Source organism: Dendronephthya gigantea, unplaced genomic scaffold (assembly GCF_004324835.1).
Source record: "Dendronephthya gigantea isolate DGI-Jeju-01 unplaced genomic scaffold, DenGig_1.0 001117F, whole genome shotgun sequence".
Lineage (NCBI taxonomy): Eukaryota > Metazoa > Cnidaria > Anthozoa > Malacalcyonacea > Nephtheidae > Dendronephthya > Dendronephthya gigantea.
The window spans coordinates 1-8,135 of record NW_021164127.1 but is presented as its reverse complement, the minus strand read 5'-3'; the positions used below and the strand labels follow the sequence as shown (position 1 = coordinate 8,135).

Sequence of the window (8,135 nt, the reverse complement as noted above, 5' to 3'; positions counted from 1 at the left end):
CTTGAAATTTGAAGAATTGTCCACGAAAATTTAGTTCCTTCAATGTTTTGCCATTGGAGTGAAGTCGTGTTTCCTCCATTCACTAAGAGGCCCTCTTTCTGGGAGGATTTAGTGAGGAGAGTCACAGAATGTTGGAACTCGTTCTCTTTCATCCAAGACAAATATACATTATACGTATCGAGGAAATGATCGATAGACGGCACGATAAGCAATGATGAATCAACCTCTATACCTCGCGTTTCTAAATATCCTTTGATATATTGGACAACTTGGCAAGGCTTACTACACTCGAAGAATGAAGCCAACTTATCCCCTAAATCATATTCAGTAAACTGCCCAGATTGTAGCAGACGATATCCATCTTTATTGCGAACACGAGTGTCGTTTTCATAAGCAAACACACGATAAATGTCTCCAGCTTTCTTGTTCATCTGCCCTGTTGTCGCAACTACAAATTCTGTGCCCCAGTTCTGGACGGGAAGAAGGAATTCGATGAGATGATCGCAAACCTAGTGTTAACCTTAGCACATTTATCACCGGATAGAACCGCTATAGCCTTATTTGCTTCAATAATTGTCCCAGAAAGATCTGCATTGTGGTCAATGTGAAATGTTTCCAACCTGTTCAATCTCAACACAATATTTTTTCCTTTCCTGTATAACTTTTGACCGTATCGAAGAACCCCGTCGGCATTGAGTGTGATACTGACAACTGTGTTGTCTTCAGTTGAAATTATCCCCAAATTTGTTTTTTCATAAGATGCAACCACATACTTTCGACCCAGTTTTGTCGTAGGCAATGCAAGATAACTGTCAGAAGTAAATCGTGCCTGGCTTAAACAAGATACAGCCACATCTGCGGTAGATGTTACCAATATGCCCTTTGTGTCTACCCTTGTTGAACGCATTCTTATCCATGTTGGCATCTTGTATTTGAAAACGTCCCCAGCTTTTATGAACTTGTTTCTGAGACGTGCACTTCTTGATTTGTGTAAAGAAATATTGACATATGTATCGAATAATGCAGATATTGATATTTTATTCACTCCACTGTAAAAAACGCTATCTATACGAGCGGTGAATCCCAGGACAAAATGTTTTCCACGGTGTGTTGCACCTCCTGTGAAAGACGAAAGATATATTTATCATTTATAGACCTGGAATGAGGGGGATTCGGCGAGATGTTTTGCCGAATCCCCCGAGCAGGGTCTATAAATTATATATATTGTTACGCAAAGCTTTATTGTGTTTAGAGATATGCATATAAAAATAGCTGTAAAAATAGGAATATCAATTGCATGACAGGGATTAGTGAATGATTTTTGCCACAAGACGCCTGAGTAAATATAATTTTCGGCCATTAGCAAACATTAATCGCCTTTCCCTTTCATGTATGACATATCGTGGGATTAAATGAGTAATAAGGTGAAAATATTTATAATCCTCTCAGAACTGATACCTGGATAAACAGTCTTAAGTCGTCACTTATCTTAATGGTTGCATTCTTTAAAAAAGTGTGCGTGCTGTAGGCCATTCAAGTTCTTATGTCAATCAATTGTGGTAAAAATGTTGCTCGGTCAAGCATGTAATAGATTACGTCATCAAAAGTTCAATTCGATAAAATAAGAGTGAAAATAGTTTAAGTTGAAAGATATTGTTCACAGACGTATTGTTGGTATATTTTACTAGTTGTTGATGATGAATATTTTAAGTTGTGAACATTTTTAAGTATTGATCGATTGAGCAGAAGACCAACTCGACTAGTGCGACAACGCCTTAAACAAACAAGATATGAGAGCTGGAACGAGCTTCTAAGACCAACCCACATTTCTAACTTACAACGCTGATTGGTTGGATAAGGATCAGCCCACTCTGGTTGATGACGTCTACAAGTTTCCCTCAACCGTTACTATAAAAGGGCGTGCACAACACCCCAACCTTCAGTGGACTGACGGAGTAAAGATTAACTTATAAAACGTTAGGAAGCTCAACGACAGAACTGACGAAGAAGACAAGAACAGAAAACAACGAGATCCGAAAGGACGAATAATCAGAAGAGAAGAGAAGAACGGAGAAAGAAGAGAACATTAATGAACTTTAGTAAACCCTTGTAAAGATCTCCTACCTCGCGTAAGAAGAAATAAAAATCTATAACAATATTATACCGAAAAAATATTGTGAGCTTGTAGAATCGCCAAACATACAGTACAAAGGTTCAGAATAGTATTTCTATAAATCCGTAAAAGTACTTGGGCATAAAAAAGTTACCGTATAACGTATTTTAACATTAGTCAACTTTTTGTGTTTTCTGTATTTCTTTCGTCGAGAATTCTCTCGTAAGAATCGTAAATTTCTTGATTTCAAAAAACAGCAACACTGTTCCTGCCCGGGCACCACGCGTCGGCCACGCGTTTTTCTGCGAATTAATATTCACCGGTGAATATGAGTGATATTCACCGGTGAATATCAAAAAATCTGCCGTTGCAGCGAATACGGATGACGTAAGAGCGATACTGAGAAAAATTTCACGATTACGTGGCAGAAATCTAGCTTTCTCATTGCACAATTTGAATTTGTGTTATAATCCCCGAGCCGGCGCAGAGCGCCGTGCGAGGGTACTAATTCCTCCCGGAGATTTGGATTACACCCGGGTATTGTGACAAAACATAGCGGAATCCAAAGTTGTCCAAATTTTATGTCATGTACCGTGGACGTTCAATGTTTATGGCACTTGTGCGCACGAGCAAATTTGAACGAGTAAGGACTGGTGATTAGCAACTTCTGATTGGCTAAGACAATTTTTCATTGAAAAACTTTAGCAGTTTAATCACGCACAGATTAGCTATATACAGATAAAAACATTGGCTGATTTGGCTCTATGGAATATATGTACTCTGGCCAGTGAACTGACTCTGGCTGAATTCTTTGCAATGAAGTCCCATATTTACACGTAAACATTATTTATCTGAATTTTTCAAGTTGCTTTTTTAAATAGTATCAAAGCATAGAGTGTCTGATTGCTAATTTTAAACCCGAAACTCAAAACATAACATGGCCATGAAATAAAAGATAAACTTATATTCCTTTGTTTACAGGTTTAATAATCCGAGGATGTATTGAACGCGATATGGCAACAACTTGAGTTTAAAAGTAAATTGATTCCATACGTGATACTTATCGGATATAATTTGTAACATGAAATGTTCAATATTAATCAACCTATAACATTTTTAAAAACCGGTGTATCTGTAAAAACCTGGATCTAATTCAAGTAATTATAGTATATAATTTATTGTATGTATTATATTGTTTATTCATTTGATTGTTTCCATGTTGAATTCATTTTCTGCCAGGCGCTAAATTTGTCAAAACCACCCCAAGCACCCCCACGCGCTCGCGTTTTTTTTAGCTGACCTCTTTTCAATAACTGAATGCAACATTATTTTTTATTATTGAAGCGCCTGGGTACGAGGCTGCAGGCAAGCTGAAAAATTAGCTTGACCACGGTGGGAATCGAACCCGCGACCTTTGGTTTGCTAGCTCAATGTTCTACCAACTGAGCTACAAAGTCAAGATGGTTCGAGTAGTTGATATTTCGCGGAACTCAGTCTAGTCCCCTTCCATATCAGTGCGTCTTAAATGGATAGTCATAATGCAAAGACTCAGGTGTGTATATTAAATGTGAATGTGATGTTGCTACTCTTGAGTCAGCAACCAGGCAAGCTGAAAAATTAGCTTGACCACGGTGGGAATCGAACCGCGCGGTTTGCCGTAAACGTCAAACTATATAACTCTCTACACTACGTGCGATATTTGGTACGGCACGGATAAAAGTTCCGACCGTGCCACTTTTACAGGTACTTTGGACTGTCTAAATAGGTAGTCCAAGCACGGATAACGGATAAAAATAGTACGGGTGCCAGTTTTATCCGTGCCGTATACACCAAATATCTCGTGTAGTGTAGTGTAAACGGGGCTGTTGTTTATAAAACGAAAACATAAGATCCATATCTTCGGGCGAACCGTGTAAAGTTATGTTTATATATGGACTTTTGCAAACTTGAAAAATGAAAGAAATACAATTCTGATTTTTCGCCGCTTTTGACTATTATTTCGCTCGGAAAACATAAATAAGTTTCTTAAATTAAATTATACTGTGTCAATAAAAAGTATAAAAAATTTTACCTCGCATTTGTTTTCTTTTTTGTTGTTATTTCCAACATTAAAATCGTTTTATAGAATATGAATTAACTGAACTTAAAAGTCATTTTGATAAAAGCGATCGAGTTTTCTTAAAACCACGATAATTATTGTAAAAAAGTATAATAAACTTTACCTCGTTTGTATACTTTTTCTTTATTAATTTCTATACTATTTTTTTTATATGAACTAAAGGCAATTTTAAATTTGCCAAGAAACAGTAACAGCGAAAAAAGGCGGAAAGTTACGTACTCAACCCAATTGCACCCATATGAAAGTTCTTTTGAGTTCAATGGTCACTCCCAAGCGTAACATAATTATTTCGATTACTGCAGCCCATTATGGGATAATTGTGGAATTGGCCTTAAGGACAGGTTACAAAAATATCAAAATCGAGCCGCAAGAGTAATTACTGCATGGGAGACATCGATCATCTGAATTACATACAGTGCTGTCCAGAAATAACCTAACACTGCAGTCGCGGTTCGGCCGCGGTTCGGTATATATGTATATATGTATGTGTATGTAAAATTTATTTAAAGACACCGCCCTCGACAACAATACGTTGGTTTCCACGGGGGCGTACACATGCAAGATTAAAAATTACAAAGAGCGTTAAGAAACTAAAGACTATGTACAAGTTGGTGTGACCCCAGATAATTATTATGGTTGGAAGGTATTACAGTATGTTTTTTAAGTATATTCATTACGTTAGAGTTAAGTTTTAAGTGGCTCTTGAATACGTGAATTGATTCAGCCAGTTTGGTGTAGATAGGGAGTTTATTCCATAGCTTAGCTCCACTATTCAAATCGAGATTAAGTAATGAAATATAAAACGAGATTAAAGTTGGATATACAAACGAAAATATTTAAAAGACATCTTTAGATAAGTAAAATTTATTCTACTTTAATGTTCATAGGCTATGTGAATTTAAAAGATATTCGCTTTTATAATGGTCTTTCGCAGTTCATTTACTTGTCGTCTTTGTGTGTATTTTTATGTTCTCGTGTCAAAAACACAAGCACAGGATATGAAATAATTAATGTGCAATCTAATTGGTTCTCTTCTAGACTTAGATCAGGTCATATCTGTCTAGTAGAGAAAGGTAAACAAAATGGTGGATTTGGGGAGTTAAGCGACGATGAAATTCATCAAGTTTTCCTTGATAAAACTAGCGACTAAATTCTGATATTGCCCGTGTGACCCCTTGCAGAGGGAATTAATATTTCATAGCCATAGCTTTTGAGGACACCCGAAAGGTCGAAATGTGGAGAGAGGAAAAGAGAGGACGGGCTCCAACCATAGCTCTTACCCCAGTCCTCTCTCCTCTGTGGGTATCGTATATCCTAAAATGATTTTCCTAAAAAAAATTGTGCAATAAACATGGCGACCGGTCATGCCTTCTCTCACAAGAACAATTAAAGTATGCTTATAACGTTAACACCTTTTAAGCAATCAAACCTACTCAAAATGAACGAGGATTTCGTCTGGAAAGGCACGTGAAAGTCTGAAAGTATTTGTACAATGCAACTTGGGCATCGACGGGTCATGGAAATCTATACTGGTGAAGAAGTTACTACGAAATTCGCGAGTAAAAACCACACGCTTAAATGGTATGGCAAGACAAAAAGCTCATGGTAATCGAAGATGATGATAACAGCCTTAAAGAGAAACTCGTGAAATCAGCTACCTTGGGTATAATCTCAAAGGTCACGATGTAGACAACATTGCGAAACCTTCAGAAATAAAACATGCTCAAAGGCGTTCAGTCGACGTCACTGTTGAACGATGACAAAACAATACCGAAAACCAAATCAACGGTAGTCAACCTCCTAACCGAAGTATACCCCTATAGTTGAAAGTGATCAGAAATGTGCTAAACTCTGTATGTTATTCTTGCGATTTAGTGTCACAACTATATAGCGTATCGAAGGCGATATGCAACAACTGATGGATATATGACGGTCAAGATAATTCACAGCCATGCAAATCGAGCACAAGTGATAGCGAAAAAGCTAATCTGAGAAATAACTTGAAGGAAGCTCACAATTTAATAAAAGATCTTAGAGCAAAAGTTGTTTATTTGGCTACGCTTTATCTCGCTACGGCCTTGGCACAGGACAACCAAACCTGCTTGAATAATCTAAATCTGCCGAATAACACGACAGCTGAAATGTCTAATAACTTCGGATTCGTACATAAACTAAAGGCGGCCATCGAAGGCAGCAAAAAGGTATAATTTCATCACGTACCCACAGGCTCAATACAGGAAACTGTTTTTACTGTTAGCTCTCTCCCCCAGTGCAATGAAACAATGCGAGTAAACGGCCAAGAAGAATTTACGGGTGAGCACCAAAACAAACAACAAAATGCTAAAACGGGTGTAATCGGTTCGAATATCATTGTCATTGGTAATTCGTTGATAAAAATATTCAACCAAGGGAGCTCAGTAGGAAGAAGTTATATAAGCGTACATTTCCAGGAAAATCCGCCGATGAAATCGAAAGGGAGATCAATTTTGATAGTTTAGAATCGCATGTAGCTAATTGTGCATGCAGGGACGAACAATCTCCCTCTATAGAATCTGCTATTGAATATGCTCAGAAAATTGCTTGCTGTGGAAGAAAAATCACTATTCCCATACTCAAAAATCGTTCTGTCAGAAATTACGTCGCGACTCGATGTTGCTATGCCTGATAAGATTGATGAGGTCAGTAAGGAACTTCAGCATATTTGTTCGAAACTGGACGTCTCGTTTATTGACAATACGGCTATAGATGACACTTGCTGTTAAATGGCAGTAGCTCCATTTGAGCGCGAAGGGCTCGGCCCTTCGGTCCTAGCAGTCCACATTATTAAATTTCCCGAGGGGGCAGTGCACCAACTCCTCCAAGAAAGCGAAGACAAAGCCATGAGGATTTTTAGCGATCAGTAATTCAAAAACTTGGGGATCTGTTAAATATAATTGTCCCTCTAGACAAAAGCATCCGCAGAAGAAAATAACATCTGATTCAATTCATTGCCGGACTCTACCAGCCTGTTAACCAAATTGTAAACCGTGTAACCCCGTTAAAAGGTAACTTTAATACTTTATTTAACAAGTTGGAGATTTCATTAGGCTTACGATTAGGGTGCTTGAATATTAACAGCCTGAAAAAGATTGACCAGCTTCGTTTGATCACGCAAAACATGCCAGTCGATATTCTTCTAAATGAGCCAAATTTCTTCGCACAAGGAGTCCCTAGCCCTACTACTATCCTCTTTTCAAATTTTCTTAATTTAATGAGGAGGGAGTAATACATCGATTGCGTATAGGGACTACATATCCAATAGTAGTTCCACAGGAGTAGTAGTCCACAGGACTACATATTTAATATTCCTGTCAAAGCTTTAAAAATATCTGCGGACATTGTATCCCTCGATCATAAAAGGCCATGTTGAAGACCAATATATACTTAGATGTGCGATGCTCTTTACGAAATATGGACAATGGTCTATTGAGCGGCATTGTTTTTTTTTATATTCATAAAGCTTTCAACTCACTTGATCATAATATTTTGTTTCATAAATTAAAAGATCACTATTTGGAATATCGGGCACTGAGTTGAGATGGTCCGAGTCTTACTTAACTACAAGGCCAAAAGTCTATGATATCTGGGGTCACACCAACTTGTACATGGTCCTTACTTTCTTGAAACATTTTGTAATTTTTAATCTTGTGGACGCCCCCGTGGACCCCAACGTATTGTTGCCGGGGCTAGTTAGTGTCTTTACTGAAAAAATTTATATAAATTATACATACACACATAGAATTAATTCTGAAAAGCCCATTGGGAGAATTAATAAAGTATAAATAATATAAATAATAATAATAATAATAATAATAATAATAATAATAAATAATAATAATATAATAATATAATAATAATAATATA

The 8,135-nt window shown here is 37.2% G+C and overlaps 1 non-coding gene across 1 annotated transcript; it reads right to left on the bottom strand.

The window, feature by feature from the left end:
• Positions 1–3,497: 3,497 nt before the first annotated feature.
• Positions 3,498–3,570, bottom strand: Trnaa-agc. Its single transcript has one exon. It is a non-coding gene; the product is annotated as a tRNA-Ala (tRNA).
• Between the last annotated feature and the right edge of the window lie 4,565 nt (positions 3,571–8,135).